At 35.4% G+C, this 24,438-nt stretch overlaps 1 protein-coding gene across 3 annotated transcripts in view; it reads right to left on the bottom strand.

Annotated features, from left to right (window-relative positions):
* Akap6 (A-kinase anchoring protein 6) overlaps window positions 1-24,438 on the bottom strand; it is a 578,346-nt gene that overhangs the window by 46,436 nt on the left and 507,472 nt on the right. Inside the window, exon 14 of one of the 3 annotated variants that reach the window (XR_011706597.1) lies at window positions 14,957-14,986. The gene's annotated coding sequence lies outside the window, so the exon portion shown is untranslated. Of the gene's footprint in view, window positions 1-14,956; window positions 14,987-18,343; window positions 19,628-24,438 lie in introns of those variants that run through there. The other 2 variants (XM_027929539.2, XM_071607828.1) reach the window with 2 other exon arrangements.

Here is a 24,438-nt window from a genome sequence, read left to right as displayed (position 1 = left end):
GTAAATTATTTGCATCTGCACTCTAAAATGAGGGAGCAGAGGCTCTGAAATGGTTACTGGTTTGCCTAAGACATGCTCACTACAATGGCAGAGCTGAAATTCCAAGTGAGCCTCTGTGACTCCAATACCAGAGCTCTTTTCTTTCCCGTGGTTGGTATGTGTCTTCACAACACATGAACTTACCCTCTTTTTTTTATAAGCAGTTTGGCCTATAGATTTTACTGCTGTCCTAGGTGATATCTGTCCTAGTATCTTTTAAAATTCTATTAGATATCTGACTGTTGTTAATATCTTATGTTAGGTGATATTGTGCACAACACATACAAGCTACAAAATTATTTTCTTCCCTTTCACCCCAGTGGAATATATGCTGATTTCAACAAAGGTTAAAATGTCCCAGGCCTTTTACAGGGAATTTGGTTGTAAAGGAACTCCCTAATATCTTCCAAGTGGCATTTAAAAATTTTGGCCAAGTAGAGGTTGTCACATGAAAAAAATTCTGTACTTAAATTGAACAGTCTTTTTTTTTTTAATGAGAGATGCAATGACCAGTATTTGAGAATATAAAATAATAGTGAAGTATTTATGCAGTTGCCATTAAAAAATGACAAGTTTGTCAGAGCTAAATAATGTCTTCTTGTGATGAAAGCAGACATAGGCTTGATACTTATGTGGGTTCAAGGCTAAGATATTGTCAAGCCCCCTCAGTCCAGGGTAATTTGCAGGACTCTCCATCTTATCTTGGCCCTCAGCTTGAAGTAGGAGTCCACACACTAGATTTGAATATACTTAAAATCTCAAGCATTCCAAACTAGGCGAAGAGTTTGTCATTTCTGTTACTATACAAGAAATTTTGAAACTTGTGATTTGTATGTGTGTCTGAATATAGGGTTTTAAAAAGTATTATTATTATTGTTTTCAACAAATAAAACCATCTCTGGCTAAGAGGGCTTGTTTTCATTTCTTTGAAATTTTAAAAATATAAATCTGTATGCACATAGTATCTACCTACACATACTTACCAACAAATGCACACCTTATGGTTTTAAATTTCTTAACAGAATTGAAATAGCCATAAAACAGTACATAAATAACTTATTGCTCAGCCAATAATAGAGGATTGTATCGTGGTTTAGATCTTGGTCTCTGGTGCCTAGCTTCAGATCCCGTTTTAACCCCATTATTTCTTACCGCTTAGGCAAGTTTTAAAATATCTGTTCCTCAGTTTCCCCATTTTCAAGTAGTACCTAATTCATAGGCTTATCTGAGTTCATATTTATAAAGCACCTAGAAGAGTGTTTGGACACACAATAACCACTATTTATTAAACTACTGGTTTAATAAATGAAGTTTTTCCTAGAAGCAATATGCTCACAATAAATTATAAAAAAAAAATGTTTTGGAGCATATTTTGAGAAGCATTAACTCTTTTTGTAATTTCACTTGGTTTTCTGAGGAGATGGTTGATAACATTTGAAAATAAAAGTCCCTCTTAAAGTGAACTGGCATCTATACTAGGTTAACTACAGGAAAAACCAGAATTCTGTACACAGTGCAAGTCAGTGGGACCAATATTATTCTGTTCTCGGTAGGTGATAGTGATCAGAGACTCAACCTGCTTGAATCTAAGACCGGCCTTGGATAAGTTAGTAAATGTCTCTGAGCCTCAGAGTCCTCCTTTATAAAATGGGAATACTATTGTAGCTACCTGTGAGATTGTTATGAGACTCAAATCAGATAACATTGTTAAACACTATTAACCCAATAAGAGCGATGATCTATATTGATATTGATAATTTTGTTATTCAGGTCTTTGCCATTTAATTTTCTCATCTCCTTATTAAGAATAAATGGAAGTGGTATCAATTGATTCCACTTATGATGGAAAAATACATGAAAACAATGGTGACCTATGGTAAGAACTGAGGAAGCCCCTGCGTTCATATCGGTGGTAGCCAGGTTGTTGTAGCATGATTTGTCAGGTTTTGATTGGCTGTATTCTAAAAATATGTAGAGAAATCACAGTGAATTTAGAAACCCTAAAAATAAAATAAAATATTAAAAAAATAGGAAAACAGTCCTGAGGAAAAGGATTTGTATTATTTACATGAGACCAACAAGTGATTAGCTCAAAGCTTCTTCAAAAGATAGTTTTCATGAGAATGTTGACTTTCATCTATGAGAAGATAAAGGAGCTGATTTTAGATAGTAGACAGCAAGTCAGATGACATAAGGACTTCTGTTTGTGAGTGAGTTCCCACAGCAGGACATTTCTCAACAGATAGGGTGCGATCACCACCTCTAGAGATATTTAAACAAAGGATAAGCAACGACTGTCCATGATGGTTAGTGTGATTAAATCTTATTTCTGGGCATGAAAATGACCTGATAATCACTTTTGACTCCAAGGTTCTATTTTTTTACACCATCGACCAGAGCTTCCTCATTAAGTTCTACAGTATACCAGAGTACAGAGCTGAGGTTGGACCCTTAGATCCCACCATGGACTCCACAGTCAGCAAGAGCAACCTCCTCCTCCATTCTCTCCAGGGGGAGTGTGAACTGTGAAGTAAAAATCTAGGGAATTATTCACTTGGTTGTGTAATGTACTGAAAAAGAGATGGTATCTAAATTAAAAAAAAAAAAAAAACATGTTATGGATCAATTAGAAAACTTTTGGAGGCCCAGAGCAACTCCTTGATACACATGTGGGAGCCAGATGGATTTGAGAAAATTAAGGAACTTACAGCTTTCATTATTCAGTCTGGTGAGGTACTCTTTGAATTTTACCCCCAAAAGAATACTACAGAAATTCAACAGAAACATTGCGATGACTTGGTCATTGGTAACGAGGTCTTTATCTACATGGCAAGTGCTGATAGAGCCTGCTCATTCTCAACAATTCATACCTTGAAACTTTCAAGCAATAGGATTCCAAATTTCCTTAGCGAGAAAGTCTAAACAACCTTTCAAATTAAAGGACATAGAACACATTCATCTTGCTCTTGAATTTTCATCTCTTTCTTCTGTGTCTCCAAACTATTTAGTTATGAATTTTATATTTGATCACAACCAAAGATGGAACTATTAAACCATTTATTCAATCACCCCACATTCATTCTTTTAAATAGTAAATATTCAGAAAATGCATATACTTCTTAAAGCTTTGGTAGATCCAGTAAAACAGAAAGCTAATTCAACCCATAAGATATATGCAAAAATAACTATAATGCCAAAGCATATATAAGAAGAGACATAAGGATAGGTTAAGAAAATAAATTTTGGAAAATTGGGAGATGAGAAATCAGCATGCAGCATATATTTCTAAATACAAAATGTGGCCTCTCAGGAGCATTTTAAGAGGTTTCATGGAAAAGTCTTATTGATTTATCATTGGTCATTAAATCCATAAAGAGGACTAAGTGTATGATTTCAACATAGATTTGAGGTTTATATTTCTTTCTTGAGCCATTACTGTTGGCCAACATGGCACAAATTAACATGGATAGGAAAGGCCTTCTTCTTGACAGATGAAATGCCTACTTTAAATGGCACAAAACAGGGCTGCATCCCAACTGTACTTCTTTTAATTTTATAACTGAACAAATTGGTTGTCATCTGGTGACCTGGCCTCCGTGGGACAAGCACCTCTCATGTGTCGACATGCATTATTATCTGGTTGCAGAGTTGCTTTGACAAGACAGCCAACCTGTTGGCCAACTTCTGTCAGGAAAAGCTGTAACTGTTAGTTCTATTAAAACCAAAATGATCCATTTTGGCAGGTATGCTTTGGTGTCCAGAGAGATATCAAACTAGTCTGCTTAGCTGGCCATATTTAGTTTCTAGTGGGTCACAGTTTATGACTTATGTGGTTAATCCTTGGGATGTAGTTGATCTCCAAATTAAACATTATACAGGAATCCTGATAAGGATCTTCTGTGGTCAGCAAAGACCTTTATATTTATATTTCTTATCCTCAGATAAATTCTTTATCACAAGAAAACATCTTTGTCTATTCATCAGATTTTTTTTTAAATCAGCAGTGTAGACCATCTTTAAGTACAACTGGACAGTAATCTCAATTTTGAATCGTCTATTCTTTTTCTGTCAAAAGCCTAACCAAGACTGTATGGGAGCCACCAGTCACTCATCTTTAAGTTCTCCCAAATATAACCATATCATGTCCTCAGTTGTTATGCATGTTTATTGTAAGAAGTAGTTCTATGTGGACTTCTTTTTTGTTTAAGATTTAAATTATATTATCTGTTATGTCCTTCAGTGGTCTGTAAATAAAGAACTATAAGGCAGAAGTTACTTCCTTTATTAGAAAATATTCTCTTTGATCATGTTTTCTTTACCTAGATTGCTAAGCTTAGAGTGAATTTTTATACTTGCTTGGTTTCAGAATTTTTCCTTGGTCTGAATTTTCATATTCATATTCCTTTTACCATTTTTGTTTCTTGGCTCATGTGTCTCTTATTATATCAATAACTTCCAAACTTTAATTGTGATTTTTTGTTGTTGTAAGCTGTGTCACAGCATACATCACTTTTGGAAGAGGGGAGTCAATAAACACACATGAAAAATATAATCTCTTCAACATGGATCGAGTACCAGATCAGGTACTGCCTTGAGAAATGTCTCAGAAGGCCTGGCAAATGCAAAATAATAACCTCGGATATTTGTTCCACAGAATCGTACCTTCTACTCCAAATCTATTGAATCAAAATCAAGGCGGAGACAGGAGTCTTTATTTTCACTGGTTCCTCAAATGAGCCTTGTGCAAAATAGACCAAGCACCATTGACCTAGCATAATTCTCTAGTTGATCCATATGTGTGACTATATCTCCCCAAGTTTGTAAGCTGCCCTGAGAAGAAGGATGGGCCCTATGTTCCACCAGCATTATCTGCAGCTCCATCAGAGCATAAATTTAGATATTCATAAAGGACTCCATTGGATATGGTATAAAAGAGTCTGAAAAATTATTGGCTGAGGCAAAGTGGTAAGCACTGGGAGTGACCTCAAAGTGAATAGAGAGGAAATTATTGCTTTGAGCCATGTGTGAGTCTTGGGAGTCCTGGCATCAGATGTCAGTGGGAACAGAAGGTACTTAAGCAGGATTTCAAATTGTGGGGAAGTGTTATAGTTTATGTGGTATCTTCCAAAAGCTCATGTGTGAAACAATGCAAGAAGTTTTGGAGAAATGGTTGGGTTATAGCCTTAACCTAATCAGCGAATTAATCCCTGATGAAATTAACTGAGTTAATTTTCTGGAGGCAACGTAGGGTGTGGTTGGAGGAAATGGTTCATTGGGGGAGTAGCTATAGGGTATATATTTGTATCTGGTGAGTGGAGACCCTTCTCTTTCTGCTTCCTGATCACCATGTGAGCCACTTCCCTCTGCCATACTCTTTTGTCATGTTGTTCTGTCTCACCTCGAGCCCCTAGGAGTGCAGCTGGCTGTGTATGGACTGAGGCTTCTGAAACCATGAGCCCTCAAATAAACTTTTCCTCCTCTACAACTGTTCTGGTTAGATATTTTAGTTACATCAGCTATTTAGCTAAAACAGGAAGGGGCGACCAGTGCCTTTTCAATCACATTTGGAAGATGAGAGAAACAGAGGGAGATATAAGAGATACCCCAAATTTGAATTTTGAACAAATGGGAAAAACGTTAATGCCATTATCTGAGATAGGATATGATATAAAAGAGTGTGAAAAAATTATATATTTGGCTTCAGAGTATGAGGGCCTGAGGAAAGTGCCAGGTGGAAGGACAGTTGGATAAAAGGACCTATACCCAGACTCACCAACAAAAGTCAAGCTTTAGAGACAAAGTGTTGGAAAAATTACATACCTAGAAGTGAGTTGAAATTGTGGGAGTAAAGAAATAACTCGGGAACTGTAGAGTGAAAAGACAGGAAAGCTTTGAAGGCAACCGGAAAGAAGACATGCAGTAGAGAGGGGAGGAAGAAGCCGGGTGTGTTAAAAGGTAGGAGTGAAAAGAGGAGAATTTCAGATTTCAGAAATCAGAAGAAAAATGACTTTTAAGAAGAGTATCAACCACCCAAACCTTTTTTTTTGTCTACTTGGTAGGATTCTAACATCCTGAAAAATTATAGTTGTGCAATTTCAATAGAGTAGAAGGGGCAGAGAAAAGATGACCGAGAAAGAATGAATGGGAGGGACACAGCTACTATAAAGCTTGTGAGAAGTCTGATAAGGAAGAATAGTGATGTGATGGGGAAGGAGAGTGAGGGCATTTGGTGCCACTTGAAAAAGGAGGAAAATGTGTCTCTTGCTGAGGGTGCACCTATTCCCACGTGAGTGCTGATGTGACTTGGCCAGCTGAAGACTGAGTGGATTTCACCCTAAATGACTAACCCAGCAGGGAGTTTTTGTGCATTGAGCAAAAGAGAAAGTTTTTATTATTTATTTATTTATTCATTAATTTTTCATTTTTTTTTCTGTACCAGGGACTGAACTTAGGGGTGCTCTACCATCGAGCTACATCCCCAGCCCTTTTTTCATTTTTTATTTTGATTCAGGGTCTTGGTAAATTGCCAAAACTGACCTTGAACTTGTGATCCTCCTGCCTCAGCCTTCAGAGTTGCTGGGATAACAGGCGTGCACCACTATCTCTGGTTGAGAGAAAGGTTTTTCATGACAATAAATATTTAAGCACATTTCTAGGCCTAGGAAATTTTTCTAGTTGTTGAAACAGGTGAGATGGCAAGAAAGGTATGTATTTAAGAGAGAAGAGAATAAGGAAAATCAAACAGAAGCATGAAAAGCTGGATTCAAAATACAGTTGCCCTTAGACAATGAGCAGAGCAGAAATGGCCACTTATGCCAGCACCTTACCTGAAATTTTTTTCTCATGTCATTAATTCTTTTGTATAATACAGGCATGTAATGGACTCTAAATCTCCTTTTGTAGTTTTGAAAGAACCTCAAAAGTTATTTCAGTGAGTGTCATATAGTTATAAAAAAGACTGGAGAAAATCTCTATGAACTAATTTGCAGTGATTTCTAGGGATATTAAATTTTAAAAATCAAAGGCAAAAGATACACAAAGTATGATAACTGTTGGGCTAGAAAGAAGAGAAGATAAGAAAATATCCATATATATGCTTCTTATTACAGAAAGAAACTGGGAGAATAAGTCAGAAGACAATGGATTTGCATACTTCCAAGGGCCGAAAGGAAAAGGGATGAGAAGGAAGGAGAAGGAAGTGATCATTTTCGGGGTATATTTTTTGAATGGTTTCAACTTGGAAAGCAGGTTAATTATTCTACAGGTTAGAAAAATGAAATTAGGCCAATAAGAAAGGAAAGGAAGAAAAAATAGACTAAATTGAAAAGAACTGAAATAAATGAACTTATTTTTAACTATTTTGAATGAATGACATAACTGTATTGAAGGGAAGAAATACTGAAGGGAAGAGAGGAAGGGAGGGAGGAGGAAGTACAAAACAAATCCATGTAAGGAATCACGTTGAAACAGTTTAAGCACACACTTCAGTACTGAGCTGGGTGGGACATGTGGGAAAGGGAGGATGGGCTAGGGAAAAATTACAAATGCATCCTGAGCTCTTTTATGTTAGGTTGTTTATTGTAATGCTTCTAAGGCAATTCTAATACCATTTTAAATGTATTGTATTTTATTTAACAAATGAGTAAAGGGGTTGATGTTGTCAGTGTCCAGGGTTTTCATGGTGGAAGAAGAGAAATACAAATATGGAATTAAGAAAGAACCCTAAGAGAATGGTTTGAAATCAGATACTGATGTAAAGTCTTGATTTCTAAAATAAGGTATGTGCAGGTGTAGTCACGTTTGTGTGTGTCTATGAATGTGCCTTTGTGAATATATACTTGTGTGTGTGTACGTATACATGTATGGGTACAAACATTTCCTTGCTCTGTTGACTGAAAGGGTCCAAAAGCAAACACCTCAGTAGCAATAAGTACATCTAGCACTCAGATCTTGTTCTTTAATCCTCAAAGAATCAAGGCTTCTCAGAGAAGTGGCTGATTCAAGGGCCGGGATATGGAGCTTCGAGTATAGCTCAGCACTTGCCTTGCCTGAGAGGCCCTGTATTTGATCCCCAGCAACACACACACACACACACACACACACACACACACACACACACACAAATTTGCTCAAGGGCTGGAACCACATAAGTGTAAAAGAAGACTTGAATACTTTTTATACTAAAAAGTAAGGAGTTGCTTAAAAGATGTTAAAAGAATAGTAGAGCCAGATTGAAGAGGCTCCCACTGGCTCCAATTGGGACAACTTGAGCAAATTAAATAAGAAGAGCCATGTATTATAAACAATTGGGGACAAAAGGAATTCATGAGTTCAGGACTAAGGTAAACAGTTAGGGATGGAGGGGAGGATCTTATTTACTGTGAAATAACACCGATAACCAACTGATTATATGAAAAGAATGTTAAAGTTAGAAAATAATGCCAGGCATGGTGGCACACGCCTGTAATCCCAGTGACCTGGGAGGCTGAGACAGGAGGATCACAAGTACAAAGCCGGCCTCAGCGAAAGAGAGGCACTAAGCAATTCAGTAAGACCCTGTCTCTAAATGAAATATAAAATAAGTCTGGGCATGTGATTCAGTAGTCGAATATCCCTGAATTAAAAAAAAAAAAATCCCCAGTACTCCCCCACCAAAAAAATTAGAAAATAATAATTTTACAACCATCTTGGTAAAGATTAATTAGGTAAGAATTATCAGGGGATAGCCAAGCACTGCATGCCTATAATCCCAGTGATTTGGGTGGCTGGCAAGTTCAAAGTCAGTCTCAGCAATTTAGTGAGGCCCCAAGCAACTTAGTGAGACTCTTTCTCAAAATAAAACAGGCTGGGGATGTGGGTCAGTGGTTAAACTCCCCTAGGTTCAATTCCTGCTACCAAAATATATATATCAATAAATGCTAAAGAGAAAATTTTGAAGAGAGGCAGAATATTTGCATAAATTTTAAAGTGCTTTTTCCATAAAGTGACTAAAATTAACATCTGTAGTAGGAGACATATGGACATTGTGTTTCTCCCAATAAGATACCTGAAAAAGACAGAATATCAACTATGTGACTTTTCTATTGAGAATGCATAATTTCAATCTAATCACAAGGAACAAATTAGAAAAACACAAAATAAGGAACAATTTATTTAAAAAGGTGAGGCTTATTCTTCAAAATTATAAATGTCATAAAAAAGACAAATAAAAAGCTGGAAAAATAGTTCCAGATTTTTAAGGAAGCCCAAAGATACCTAAATTCAATACCTAAATCATATACTGAAGGAAAAAAAATGCTACAAAATATAACAGGAAAACTGACAAAACTGGAAAGATAAATTAGATAAAGACATTGTATCTTCTAATATATGGATATTTATGAAGTTGATAACTGTAATTATGGTTATGTAAGAGAATATAGCTATTTCCCCATTAGGAAACATACAATGTAGTAATTTGGGATAAAAGACCATGATGTATGTGACTTATTTTCAACTAATTTAGAGAAATAAAAACCAAATAGAGAAAGAGGGGCGGGGGGGAGAGAGGGGAAGCATATGGGATGGAATAGTAATAATCAGTGAATCCAGCTTTATTTTTATATTATCCCACAAATCTGAAGTTATTTTTAAATGTGAAAAAATGGTCACCAGTTGTTACTTTAAATGTCTATAGTTTCTGTGTGGCCAGTGGTAAAATCCAACAAACGTAGTCTAGGAAAACCTCTTGAAGATAATGAAAAATTTTGAGGTAAAATGTTTTGCAAACTGAGACCTCAGTATTTACTCTTAAATCTAGAATCTCCTGGAGGAGAATAGGCTCATGTAAAGAAAAATCACATATAGGATCCTAGAAATCATAGCAAAACTCACGATTTTATCTCATTAAATTGAAATTAATTGATATTTTATAGGATTGTCTCCCTTACTACCTTTTTCAGAAATGAAATAAAGCACATGGATGGGAAGTCACATATTTTAAAGCATTCCTCAAGCAAAATGTAATGATAAAATGTATGTTCCCACTAGAACATTAATCTCGTCCTTCATAATTAACTATTGCATTTTTCTTTCATCAGGCTCTGACCTTTAAGGTGTTCCTGTTGTGTGTGTTTTTAATGCTTAACTTTTCTGGAAAATGTGCAGAGGTCATAATGAGGCATAATTATATACAGTATATAATTTTCTTTGGCCTTTTTCAAGTGCTAATTTAGCTATCATTTCTTCCTATAGAATTTTTATAAGAACTACTTTTTAAAATGAAAATTCTTTCCTTAGTTTTGGCATGAGTTATATATTCAATAAGTATTTAATACAGATAGGAAACTTAACAACATATATATGAGTGTTAAGTGAATACTGTATGATAAATTCTTATTTATCTGGATGGAAAATAAACTTTAAAATTAGCCCTTTCCTTCTGCATGCACTGGTTGATAGGAAGGGTCTGTTTTTAATCATTCTGAATCAATCAGAACTTGTATCTTTAAAAAAAAAAAAAGCCCATTAAAGCTTGTTTCACTCTTATAGAAAATGCCTCAACTTGTAAATGAATAATAATTTTACTTTTAAAAGATATTTAAAAATATAGGGGCTGGAGTTGTGGCTCAGTGGTAGAGCCCTCACCAAGCATGTGTGAGATCCTGGAGTTGATCCTCAGCACCACATAAAAATAAATAAATAAAATAAAGGCATTGTGTCCAACTACAACTAAAAAATAAATATATATTTTTTTAAAAAAGATATTTAAAAATATACTTTGCTTGGAAAGACATCATTTGGTATATTAGAAGAGAATATCCAGAAATTTATAATGCTGATAGAAGTATTTAGAAGAGGCAAATCGTGAACATGCAAAAATGGAATTGTTTCTTGAAAGTTAAGAAGTTTTTACTTTATGAAACCTTGCCATTAAGCATCATTAGTCATTTGACCAGCAGGGATGAGAGCATAAATATGAAGACTGATTTGATATTCACACAATTCTAATAACAAGATAAATTTCGCCAACTTGGTTTTGTATTTTAAAAGACACTTTAAAATAAATGAAACATATTTGCAAGCAAGCAAACCACACAGAAGGAATTATTATTTGTTTTGAATTTCTGACTTAGTGTAAGTAACTTGATCAACTAATAGAACCAGACTAATTCTATAAACCTCTGAGTATATTTTATAAACCACTGGTTAGGGAATATTAGGATTTAAAGAGGATCTTAAGCATTTTTATGTTCCTAATGCCTTCAATCATTTTAAGTCCTTGAATAAATTTTGCTGAATAATACTTTCTTTCTGTAATGTTCCATTTGTTTATAGGGTTTGGATTTTTTTTTTTAGTGGTAAGTTAAGTGTGCATAAAGACACAGTATATTTATTACGTCATGCATTTATAAATTTGTATTAAATTAACAAAGTCCACTATTATATGTCCTCATGGTAGGAGAAAATTCCAAATTTCATTCTGGAGATTCTGCCAAACTTTCCCACATAAAATGAAATAAAGAAAGGCAAAACAACAATGGCACAATCTATAAAGTTTATAAGCATGACAGCTTAAATGGTAGAAACACAAGGATTTTGTCTATACCTGGAAAATCTTGATGCTCTGACTCCATAGTTAACAAGGGCAAAGTTACCTAGGCCAGACCATTGGGACTGGCCATTTTTCCACTGTAAATGAGGAGAAACTCTATGGCATTTTACATTTGCATTTTGAATTCACTTTTTTTTTTTTTTTTTTTGAAGAACATACTCACCAGAAAACTTTTGAGTGTTTTGTAGTTGAAGATCATCTGGGTCTGTCTATACAGGAGTTGTATGAAATTGATCCTGTTGTTCTTTGGGAGCCTTTTCTCATATTTTGGAGTACCTCATTTCAAGCAAGAAAGTGTAAACTTCAGATTCAATGGTTCTCAAACATGATGTTTAACGTTTGTAACCAATAATAAAACGCTAAAGTGTTTTGGTTTATTTATTTATTTATTTTTTGTACTAGGGATTGAACTCAGGGGCACTCGACCACTGAGCCACATCCCCAGCCCTATTTTGTATTTTATTTAAAGACAGGGTCTCACTGAGTTGCTTAGGGCCTTGCTTTTGCTGGGACTGACTTTGAACCCGCGATCCTCCTGCCTCAGCCTCCCAAACTGCTGGGATTACAGGCATGTGCTACCATGCCTGGCCAGAAGAATTCACTTTTTTTTGTTGTGGTTTAAGTATGAATTAGATGGGCTTCAAAGTTACCCTTAGTGCAATGTCATTCCAATCCTCTAAATTGATACCCTCCTTGAGCAGGAGAGAGGGAAGCTAAGATTGCCCATACAGGAAATTTCTTATTAATGCTTGACAAAAGCCTGGAAATGTCTCTTCTAGTCTGTATCTCACAGAAATTCATATGTTGAAACCTAATCCCCACTGTGGTAAAGAGTTGGAGTCTCTGGTGGGTGATGAAGTCATGAGGGGGGCTCTCATGAATGCTATTAGCACCCGTATAAGACACCTGCGGGGGCTTGTTCATCAATGCCCTTCAACCATGGGAGCACACAGCAAGTTGGCATCAAGCGCTGGTATAATTTTTCCAAGGGCTTCTTGCATGGAGCCATCAATTGGCTTGGTATTGTGGCATTTTGTATCCTCCCCTTCTGCTAGTAGCAGATTATTTATGGTGTTTATGTAAAAACCACTATGGTCGTTATTTAAATTAAACAAAAGGGAGAAATGTTAGAGTCTGTAAACAAGTCTGGATGGCGCCTGGCAAAATGCCAGAGGGAGTGGTTTGTGAAGTAACGCCAGCGAGCCATTAAGTGTGGAGATTCCTTATTGGTTGACTGCTGTATCTAGTTTATGTTAGATAAGCTGTGTGTAATGTATAAATACCTCTGTTGTCCTACAATAAACGGCTTCCACTCCTGCTGTATCAACGTACACAAGTTGTTCGTCACTCCCCGGTTATTTTGCTGCAGCCGGACTGCGGCAATCAAGCAGAGAACTGCCCTAACCAGACACTAAATCTTCTGTTGATTTGATCTTGGACTTCTCAGCTTTCACACTTTAACGTATACGTTTGCTTTGTAAAGTTTTTTGTTATAATAGCCCAAATGTATTTAACACAAGTCTCACACATGTGAACACCTCCCAAGTTTTGTGTACTGTGATGGAAAAGAACCTGATAAAGTTGCATTATGCAACTGATTTGCTTCAAAACACAAGGACAAATAAAATCTGCATAATTTCTGCTATGGTGAGAGTCCATTAATCAAGGGTCAGAATAGTCCCAAACTATTGGTCAAAAATGCCTTTGGTAAAGAAACCTATTGTGGACCTGACCAGCACAAATCACTATTATTTTATTCCAGACACACAAATATGTGGCAAGTCTCAAATTAAAAGATTATTATTATATGGAAGGTATATGGTTGTTTTTAAAGAGGGAGCTAAAGCCTTAGTATGGCTAGGTATGCAGCAGTGAGGGGGGCAGTGCTGTCACAGGTAAACCAAGAGAAAAGCAAAAAAGGATCATTTCCATTGAAGATCTTTTATCCAACAAGAATTTCCACCTAGGGGCATAGCAAGGTCAGTGTTGAATACTTATTTCCTTGGTACATTTAGATTTGTATTTATGACCAGCAGTCAGGAAATGAAGGTATATCATATACAATCTTTCGATCATTCTACTTTTAGGGAGTTGAAAAATAAAACTTAAAAAGTTGACTGTGAAATGGCTTGGTTTAATTCCTTGGCCTGCTTAGGAGAGTATTCAGAGAAAAGATTTCAATTTTTGCTGTACTGACATGAACTTAGGTTGTATCATTTTTTTCTGATGGTTTTGATTGAACTAATTAGTATTTAATTGACTAACCCATCAAAACAATCAGTTACAGGAGCTGGGAGTGTGGCTCAGTGGTAGAGCACTTACCTAGCATATGTGAGGCACTGGGTTTGATCCTCAGCTCCACATAAAAATAAATAAAATAAAGGTATTGTGTCCATCTATAATTTAAAAAATGGTTATAGTTAAGGAACTAAATTTAAATCCTTAAACTATGCATGGGGAGAAATCTTTAGTTTATGAAACAAGGCACACTATTTTTCTAAAGTAATAGGAACTAAGAATGCAATAAAATCTAGAAAAGAAAAAAAAAACTATTCCAGTTCTTCTATGTTATATTGACTTTATAAATTGAAATCTATCTAAGAAAATGGTGTCAGAAATTAGAACAATACGTACCAGGTCAGAAAACTTCCTGCAATGAGCCAGACAGTAAATATTTTAGGCTTTACAGACAATATAGTTTTTTGTTGCAAGTACATAATGCTGTAGTTACAGTGTAAAAGCAGCCCTATGTAAACTAATGGGTAACCTTGTTCCAATAAAACTTTAGACATCAAAATGTGTATTCCTTTTTATTTTTGCATGCCATGAAATATACTTTTGAGTTTTTTTAACCACTTAAAAATGTAAGAATCATTCTTAATTCACGTGTCAAAGAAAAATAGGCAGGGGACTAGGAGACTGGGTGTGGTGGCACACGTCTATAATCCCAGTGACTGAGGCAGGAGGATTGAAAGTTTTGAATCAGTCTTGGTAATTTAGTGAGACCCTGTCTCAAATAAAAAATAAAAGGGCTGGGATGTAGCTCAGTGGCAGAGTGCCCCCGGGTTCAATACCCAGTACAAACAAAACAAAACAATACTAGTGAACTAGATTTGGCCTTTGGGCCTAAGTTTTCTGATCCTTGCCTGAGACTAACAGAGCATGAGTTGTAACAATAAACTGTGAACTTTGAGACACATCAAGAGTGTCAGTGTTTATTCACTCTAATTAAAGAGTTGAACACATCATCACCTAGGTACCATACTTGACATAAACGTTCATCCTGAGGGGCTGGGGATATAGCTCAGTTGGTAGAGTGCTTACCTTGCATGCACACAGGCCCTGGGTTCAATCCTCAGCACCAAAAAAAAAAAAAAAAAAAATCATCATCCTGAGTTTAATAAAGAGGTTCCATGCAAATTGTGCATCATTCCATAAAACTGGCGTGGACTCTTCAATAATGTCAATTTTATGAAAGATAAAAGAATAAAATTTGAGACTAAGTTGTTTAAGATTAAGAAGACACAAAACCTTTAATATGTGATCTGTTTTGGAGCCTGGATTAAAACAACTGAAAATGAATATTATTTGGACATTTGGAGAAATTTCAATATAGATTATCAGACAATATTATTGTATCAATATTATATTTCTTGAGTGTGAAGATAAAATTGTAGACTTGTAGAAAAATGCCCTTGTTCTCATATGATATGTGTTGAAGTCTTCACAGATTTTTTTTTGTGTGTGTGTGTGTGTGCGCGCGCAGAGAAAGGAAGTAAATACTACTACCAAATAGTAACAATAAATGAACCTGAGTGATGAGTGTGCAAATGTCATTGTAATAGTCTTTCAATTTTTCTATAGGTTTGAAATTATTCAAGATTAAAAACTGTTAAAATAGAAAAAAGAGATAAAGCAGTAAATTTAGTTGGTTCAAATGATATCTGAAATAGAAAAATCATGATACTTGAAAAATCACTTATTCTTTAAAATTCCAAGATAATTCCAATTTCATTTGGACATTAAAGCCATTTTACTTATAAGAAATAGCTGGGTCATTTCATTCTGTATTGATATTTTCACCTACTTTGTTCCAAGAAATTATAGAACAGATAAAACCTAAACTGGATGAGACAAACATAACAAAGTCATCAAACTTAGGTTATCCAAAGCTCTAAATTTAGACTGTTTTCTTGTTGTTGTCTAAAATGCATATTTACTCAGGATGCAGAAATCTGAAAAACACTTTCTTTTCTATAATTAAGACCACTGTACTTCTTCTAAAAGTCAGATCTAAATGGTTTTGTATACTACCTTGCTCACCAGATTTTTGAAAATGTAAAAAAAAAAAAAAAAAAAAGAACTTTATGAGAAACAAAGTAAATGGGGTCATCATTTAATTTGGAGAAAAGTCATAATCATTTCACTCAAGGATATGAAAGGCTCTTTCAAAAGAAAGTCTGTAAACCCTTTGGAGATGGAGACCATGTGTTAGTTACCTTTGTGTACCTGCTGCCAAACACAGTGCCTCATAAAAGTAGCCATTTGAAGCGTGTGGGTTGAATGACTAAATGACTAAATGGATGAATAAGTGGAAGAGGACCCTGTTTTATATGGATACAGGGACCCTGTTTTATATGGATACAGGTTGTGTTTGTTCAATGTAAAGAAAAGATTCAAGATGACTCCAGCACTGGACTGGGCCACTGAAGGAAATAGTGGATTCTTATTTATTCACTTATTTATTTGTTTATTTATTGAAATTTACAATAATAGAATAAACATATATCTTGAATATATTTTTAGAGAAAACTTAGCACTTAAATGTTCAGATAGTTTTCTACATGTATGATGATGAAGACAGTTCCTTGATTTCAAGGATTCTGTCTGTTAACATTCAGTCAGGTTGAAATAAATCTGAAAATCATGACATATGAAGGGCAGTTGGAGGAATAGTGGTTGGGAGAGAATGAGTAACTGGCCTCAATTATGTTCAGGGTTGCCATGAGAAATAGGGAGCAGATACTCTAAGCTGCCCCAGGACCAGTAAGCAAAATTAAAGACAGGGCAGGGGGGAATGTACACACTTTAGCAACCAAAGAAAGAGCATTCTAACAAAGAGACATACCCATCCCTAAAACAGTTTGCCTTAACAGATAACAAACCACTGTCCCTGGAAGATATACAGGCAGAATTTGTGTGGCTGTTTTTAAGGGTAACTGGGGAGACAGCATCTATGCAGGATGTAAAATTGAGGCTCTTCCATCTCTTCCAACCAGAAAAGGCATTGTTCAATACGCCTAAAAGTCAATCTAAAAATTTGGTGTTAATACTAAACAGATGATTAGTAAATACTTTGAACAACTCAAGGTCTTTTATGAGCATGTAAATAGAACACCATGGTCAATTCATTCTTTGAAGGTTTTATCAATAGATGCAGACTTGACATTAGTTACTATCCAGGAAAAATTTAGGTTTTTCTCAGAATGTAAAATAATACCATATTCCAACAGAGGTCCAAAATACTCGTAGGTATTTCAAAGACTCTAGGATTTGTTCTTTCTATACATCCCCGGCCACTATCCCTGTGTACTCTATCATGTCTCAAATCTAGCTTATTTACTATAGCTGCCTCCTAACTAGACAATTATCTCTAATCTCTTTCCTCTGTAATCCTTTTGAATATAGCAACTAGATGTCTGCCTAACACCCCTTTGGAACAAATGACTACCTATTCAAAAGCCTACAATGATTCACTCAGAATTATGTATGGAAAAGATTAAAAGTGGACATAAAATACAAATATTTATTGAAGTGGGAGAATTACAAATAAGTAGTGTTCTTGGTGCAGTGCTAATAAAGTTCTGATTATAAATAAAATCAGGTGAAATCCAAAGAATCTACAAGGTTTCCTTACCTCCTAGCATACTTCACACAAAAGCTCCGATTTAGCTTTTTAGAAGATCCTTCATTAAATCCTCCCAATAGGCCTTTTCTTCTATTATCCTTGCAATAAAACTCCACTATTTTCTTGTCTTTCTGCTCTCTCTTTATCCTGTTTCTTCCTCTCTGTCCCTCATTGCTACGTCTTCACTTGTGCCTCTTTCACTATTTGCTCTCTTCCTCACCTCCAGGACAACTACTGAATGTTGTCTGGATGTTCACTTTGTCTCTACCCTAGGTAAGCTTCCTCAGGGCAGGGCCTAGTCTGTTTGTTCATAGTTGCATTCCCTGAATCTAGAATAGTGCCTTGCAGATAAAAGGTATTAATGAATTATGTGTTAAATGAATGATTGTCATTTCTGTGACTACATGAACCCATAACATTTTTCCCTTTCTGAAATATGATATAAATTGATTATATATTGTGTGATTTTATATTGCATTATATCTTTTTCTAGCTGTGTACATGTTTTAATGTAGTTCTCTCAAAATGAAGCGATATGTCATCCATGTTTCCTAATTTGATATTCCAATTTAAGAAAATTTTATTGAATACCTACTGTGTGTCAGGCACTTTAGTAGGAATTATTAAATAAATTAAAAACTGCATTTAACAAGCATTAGTAAAGACCAAATGGAATACTTCTCTGCTGATTTCTTTTACACAAAATAAATATACCTGAAATCTATAGTTTAAATAAAAATAATAGTCAAATTTTCTATACTTTTCTGCCATCTTTCTATCAAATCCACTTGAAAGAATTATTTAAAATAAATTAGACATACAAGATATCCTGAAATCCAACATTAAACCATTAATGATATGTGGAAATAAAATTAGTATACATTTTTATTGGTTTAGGGGAACTGGCCTTTCATCATTTTTTGTTTCAAGATCTTTATAGTGGCCAGAAAGATTTCGAAAATTGTGTAGGTTTCATGTCTAGTCTATAATTCAAGTAATTTTATGCCTTCTATGCAATCTGGATATTTTGGAAGCTGCTACATGTTATATTTTTCAGAACCAGATGAAACAATTTGGTAAAGAACACAGGTAGAAGAGATCACTAATTTTCCTTTTCCCCCAATAAACTATTTTTATTATGCCAATTTTAATTACCATGCAATCTAATGGATTTAAGGCTTATATTTTCCACATCACTAGACATCACAAACATGAAAGCATTTTATACTGTCATTATACATCAATGTTTGTACTTGGTTATACATATATACAGAAATTATTCACACATCTTAACCTTGCTATTTCCTCCTTTTAAACTAACATAATTTTACCATGAAAGCAGCTTTTTAATAAATGGTATAAGAAATACAGCAAGGCACACTTTTTTAAAAAACTTTTTTTTCTCATTACCACCTCAAGAAGCATAAAAAACAAAAATGTTGTACATAATTGAATAGTAGAGTATCACCAGTTTGTAATATACAACACTGTTATAGATGTGTCTTGAAGTGCTGCATAGATTATTATTAAAATGAAATAAATAGAATGGTGCTTTTAAAAATTACTTAATTTTGAAAATTACTTAATTTTGACCAATGTTTCTTCTCTATGCTACAATCAAATCAAATGTTGATGTTTTGGGTAAACCTCTTTCAATAAACATAGGCATCATATCATTAAAAAAAAAATCCAGATTGAAACATGAAATTGGTCAAGTACTGGCAGGGATGTCATTCCAGACGGTGAATTTAATGGACCATCAATTTGGTGAACTGCAGAACTTCAAAGAGTGGATAGAGAGGGAAGGAGGCAAACAGAAAAGTCTCACTGGAGAGAGAGGGTTGGTAGAGGTAGCTTGGGACAGGAATCCATGGGAGAACAAGCAGCTTTGCTGAACTTCAAAGACGATCACCTAAAGAGAACCAGTGCACACATCCAGATCACAAGGCTCATGTGGACAAACTGCATTCAGAAGAAATATTCATCTTGGGAAAGTCAATGTGACAAAAGGCAGTGACAACATGATGGAACCAGAGATCAGCCCAAGGCGGGAGGATGAGACCAGCCCTGAGTTGCAGCCAGACTATCTACAAGAAAGAAGAAAGTGACAAGAGAAGGTTTCAGAAATGTTTTTCATTTGCAAAACAAAGCCCTTTGAGGAATCACTGAAGGTTGCCATTTGGGGACTACCCAATAATGCTCTGAAATAAAATAATGATTTTAATAGCCCAAGGTTCACATTACTTATAAAAAAACCACTTTGATATAGATGTGAGAAATGCATTTGTTTTTGAAAAATGACATGATTTCAAAGAAGAGAAAACTCAAGTTTGACCTTTTCTCTGGATCATCTACTCTTTTGCAGGTGAACTCAGTTTTAAATACTCATGATTGCTTCAAATCTATATGAAAATGTGAGGCAAAGTTACTAAGTGATTCAGCAAAGTATTACCAATGATTTGGAGACTGAGAGCATGGGCTCTCGGGTTTAACCCTTCCTTCAGTGACTTTATGTGTGATATTGAACAATGTCAATATTATATAGAGGTGAAATATTTATAACATTGTGATAATCCTAAATGTTTTAGCCTTTTGCCTATAAAAGGCTAAAATTAGGATTTCTAACTCAACTATAACGCATTTAATTTAAGATACTAACAGCATTGTAGAAATGAAACCGATTCAATTATTTTTGTACATCTGATGGCTGATGCAAATTTGTTCCAACAGATTGGAACAGACTGGCTAAAAGCAACAGGTCAAATGTGAGGAACATCGAAATTCCAGGTTTAGTTGGTAACAGTATGCAGTTACTTTAGGTCTACTTTAGGTCCTTGGACCCAGCTCTAAAATAAAGCAGGCTTTTGCTTGTCTGAGTTTAAACTAAGTTCTAAAGTCTGATATTAGGTTGTTTACTGCCCCTCTAAAACTAACATGCTCATTCTCTGTCTTGTTCTTGCCTTCTATTTTCTACAATCTTGCAACTTTTATGAGAGCCAGAAAAACTTTTAACAAAAAAGTGGTTTGGCTGAAACCACAGGAAGTTGGGGACAGATAAAAAGTTAACAGGAACAGGGGAAGACAAACAGACAGGAACAGATGGGACACGATTTGGTGCAGTAAAATAATCAGTAACTCAAGAAAGCACAGTACATTGTTCAAACGCTGAGGACATGACTCATCTGAAATTGGCTACTGAGTAGGGAATCCTTAGGTGAGGCAAATCTGGTCTTACTAAAAGCTGGCATTTAAATTCTTTCTGGATAATCAATTCTTTCAAGTTGGCCTACTTGGAAACAGTCAGACCAAACTGGCTAAGGCACAAATCTGATGTGTGTGGTGTGTGTGTGTGTGTGTGTGTGTGTGTGTGTGTGAGAGAGAGAGAGAGAGAGAGAGAGAGAAAGGCTATGTCAAATAAAATCTTTGTTATTTACCATGGCAGGGCTAGTTATTCAGAAGTTCTGGGTAATTGAAAATCATATCCAGCAGAACCTTGATTTATTAAAGCGATTTTAAAGGTAAATCTGATAAGATTATACCTATATTGTCTAGTGAAAAAGTAATATACAATCCCCAAAGACAGTTTCTTAAACTGCTTGACCAGCTTTGGGAAATATCAAACACTTAGCGTCAACCCAATTAAAAGAATGAGAATCTGTGCTGTATACATTAGGAATGTTTGCTCTTACAGCTTTCTCAGTTTTTAAAAACTGAGCAACAGCATTTTTAACTGTATATATAAGCTGAGTATGCATAACTACAAATAATTTCCTAAAATCTAAAATCTATAAGCTACCAACTATCACATTTACAGACCAATAAAGTAGAAAAGACAATGAAACTAAAAGTGCTAAAGGAATATACGTATTGTAAGTAAATACAGCTCCCTGCCCCATCTTCAAAACACATGCGTGCACAAAAACACACAGGCATACACAGATGTACACATACAAAATCCCTAAACCACCAGAACAAACCAAAAAGAAAAAAAAGTACATACTGGCTGCATGCGATGAGTTAAATTTTTATACCACAGGATTTATCCAGCCTGAAGTTTAGGGTTAAACCATTCATCAAAGATCAGAGGCTTATGATGAGGATTATGAAGAAAAAACTGTCAGAATACAGCAAAAAGATTAGTGCAAAGTACATCTCTTAGGCAGGTCCTAGGAGGCACTCTAGACATACATTATGTGCTTTCCTCCAAATTAGGCAGAAAGAGCTGGATCTATCCAGTTACCTTGCCTTTGATGTGATTTGCTGTAACTGACCTCTCTATTTTTATAGAAACATGACACATAAATGAAAATAGTGAAAAGCACAGCAGTGTGCCTGGAAATCAGTGCAAATGCACACTGTTAGATCATGTTAAAGCTTCTCAAACAGTTTCAGTAGGTTTTTAATTAGAACACAGTAAATAAAAACCTTTTCAAAGATTTTTGAAAAAAAAATTGTGTTTCTGTTACAGACTGTATTCTAAGTTATATCTCTTCTGGATGGAATTATAATCATTTATTTCTGATCATTTCATCAGAATTTATTTTTTTACTTTAAATCAAAATTTATACCTGGGGAGAAAAACCCAACAAATTGAATTTAGTTAATTTTAGAGTCTAGAAAGAAAGAGTACCCAAAGTGATGATTTTCAAATGGCTTTAAAAAGCAGAGTTTTTTTCTCTTGCTTTTTTGAATCTTACAGAAAAAACAATAACAATCAATAAACTCCTATAGTCATGAAACCTCATATTTCTCAAATATCTTCATTATGTATTCCTCACATTAAATTCTGAAAGCTGGTCAATATTTTCAGATTAAATAATGTGTCCTGGTTGACAGCACTTTAACAACATATGAATATTGACATCCAAGTACCTAATGCTAATGATGGGAAAAATTCGGGCCTCCAGATGTTTTGTCCACATGAACTAAAAACAGCACCACCTGAATAGGACCAGTAAACTGAGCTATTCAAATTGCTCTAAGCTGATAACAAGTCACTTGGGGGCGATGTAAGTTCTGCAGAAGTAAAATTTGGCTGCTTCTGCTTGTGTCCAAGATAGGGCCATTGTGGGGGCTCAACAAAATATTGCTGACTGGCATGCAGGCAGACTGGCAGATATCTGTTCCTGCTTTTTAAATGTGAGGACTATACAGATCCATAAGCACATTCACTTCCCTCAAGCCTAAAGATGGGGCAGCTCATCATTTACATTTCATTTCAATTCTATGTCTATGTAAGGCAGAGAAGAAACTCCCAGAGGATTGAAAAGGGAGAGAGTGTCCCAGAGGCTTCTCCAGTGCCAGAGTTTCTCCTGCTCCGGATCTCAGCATGACTGGTGACTCAAGGGTCACAGTCACATGATGTCATGCTCAGAGTGGTGTTGCTTTCAAGCCTTTATGCCCATTTAGCAAACAAAATCAGCCAGGCTCTACCAACCCTTCTGCAAGGTTGGCAGAACCCACAGTACAATCGGTTTTAATAGAACTTGTTTTGAAGCAGCTTATAGAATTGCAGTTACTCTCCCTTAATGGTCAGTTTTACTGCATACGGATAGAGAATGTGATTATAGGGTGGACACGACTTGCAGAAAATACATTTCTCTCCCCTATTTTTGTTCTCGCTTGCAGCCAATTGTAAATAGAGTCTGAAATACAGAAAATTAGTTGAGCTATATTAGTAAGTAGGATGCTTTTCTTCAGTTTTGCATATTGAGTTTATTTTTAGGGTATATATATGGTATAGATTCCCCCCTCTCTCCCCATTTCTAGCAGCTCTACACAGAATCACACATTTTAATGAGCTTAGGGCACAGGTGTTGCAGGAAAAAAAAATAATGATGTTTGCCATTCATCTTTCAAATTAAATAATGTGTTTTTAAATAGTAACTTTTTTCATAATACATTATGGGAACAACATTTATCTGTCACATTTTAAAAGATGTATTTGTAATAAATGTAAATTACTTTTAGAAAATCAGTAATTAGGCTCATCAAAAAATAAACAATCTGCCACAAAAAAGATAATCTTTAGCATAGTTAAGTATAATAACTGTTATTTGAATAAGTTAACAAATTAGGGTAGATTGCTTCTGTAATTCATTTCCTATAGCACGAGTTTAGGTTACAGCATTAGGCTTCTGGAGTAGGGGGTGGAGATGGCATTAGGCACCTCATACTTTGGTGAAATATGACTCTCACATTTGAAAATTTTCTTCTTTAAACTTGATTGAGAAAGCATATTCATCATTGGGGCTTCGAAATGGGAAATAACAGAATCTTTGTGTCACTTTTAGAGATACATCATCATCTCAGAATTATCAATCAATAGCTGTCTTATTAAATATGAAAAGTGGAATGACTTTCTTAAAAAATTTGATGGAAATCAGCCTGTCACCTTCAGGCAAAATTCAAAAATTCTGTTTTTATCAAGACGCCATTAACTTGTCACGTATTCTCTCTGCATTTGCTTTCTGTGCCTATTCTCAATCTGTGTGTGGATAAATAAGAGCCTCTTCTTTAACATCAACGTCCCCTCCTGTTTGAATTCGCAGACACGGCCATGATTAGAAGCTGTGACAGCACAGCCTTCCACCGGGGGAAGTAAATGTGATGATAGCTCCATTAGAGGGAAGCATAAGAGGGAGGCCCTAGGTAGGAGCTTCAGCCCTTAGCCTGCTCACTGCCTAAGTTCAGGCACTGGAGGGAAGCAGCAGCTATGAACAGGGAGTCCAAGTCAGGAGTGGTACATTTTGATGATGGGGTATAACTGCAATTTGGATAACTTTTTTTGAGGTCCTAAACTGTTCAGCTACTTCCTCAAATTTTGTATTTTTCTTGCCAGAAAGATGGAATAAAGGTAATGTCACTAAAAATGTCAAATTTTCACTATTCTCCCCCT

The sequence above is a fragment of the Marmota flaviventris genome, chromosome 2 (assembly GCF_047511675.1).
Source record: "Marmota flaviventris isolate mMarFla1 chromosome 2, mMarFla1.hap1, whole genome shotgun sequence".
NCBI classification, from domain to species: domain Eukaryota; kingdom Metazoa; phylum Chordata; class Mammalia; order Rodentia; family Sciuridae; genus Marmota; species Marmota flaviventris.
The sequence above is the reverse complement of the archived record's forward strand: the minus strand, read 5'-3'. Positions and strand labels throughout refer to the sequence as shown.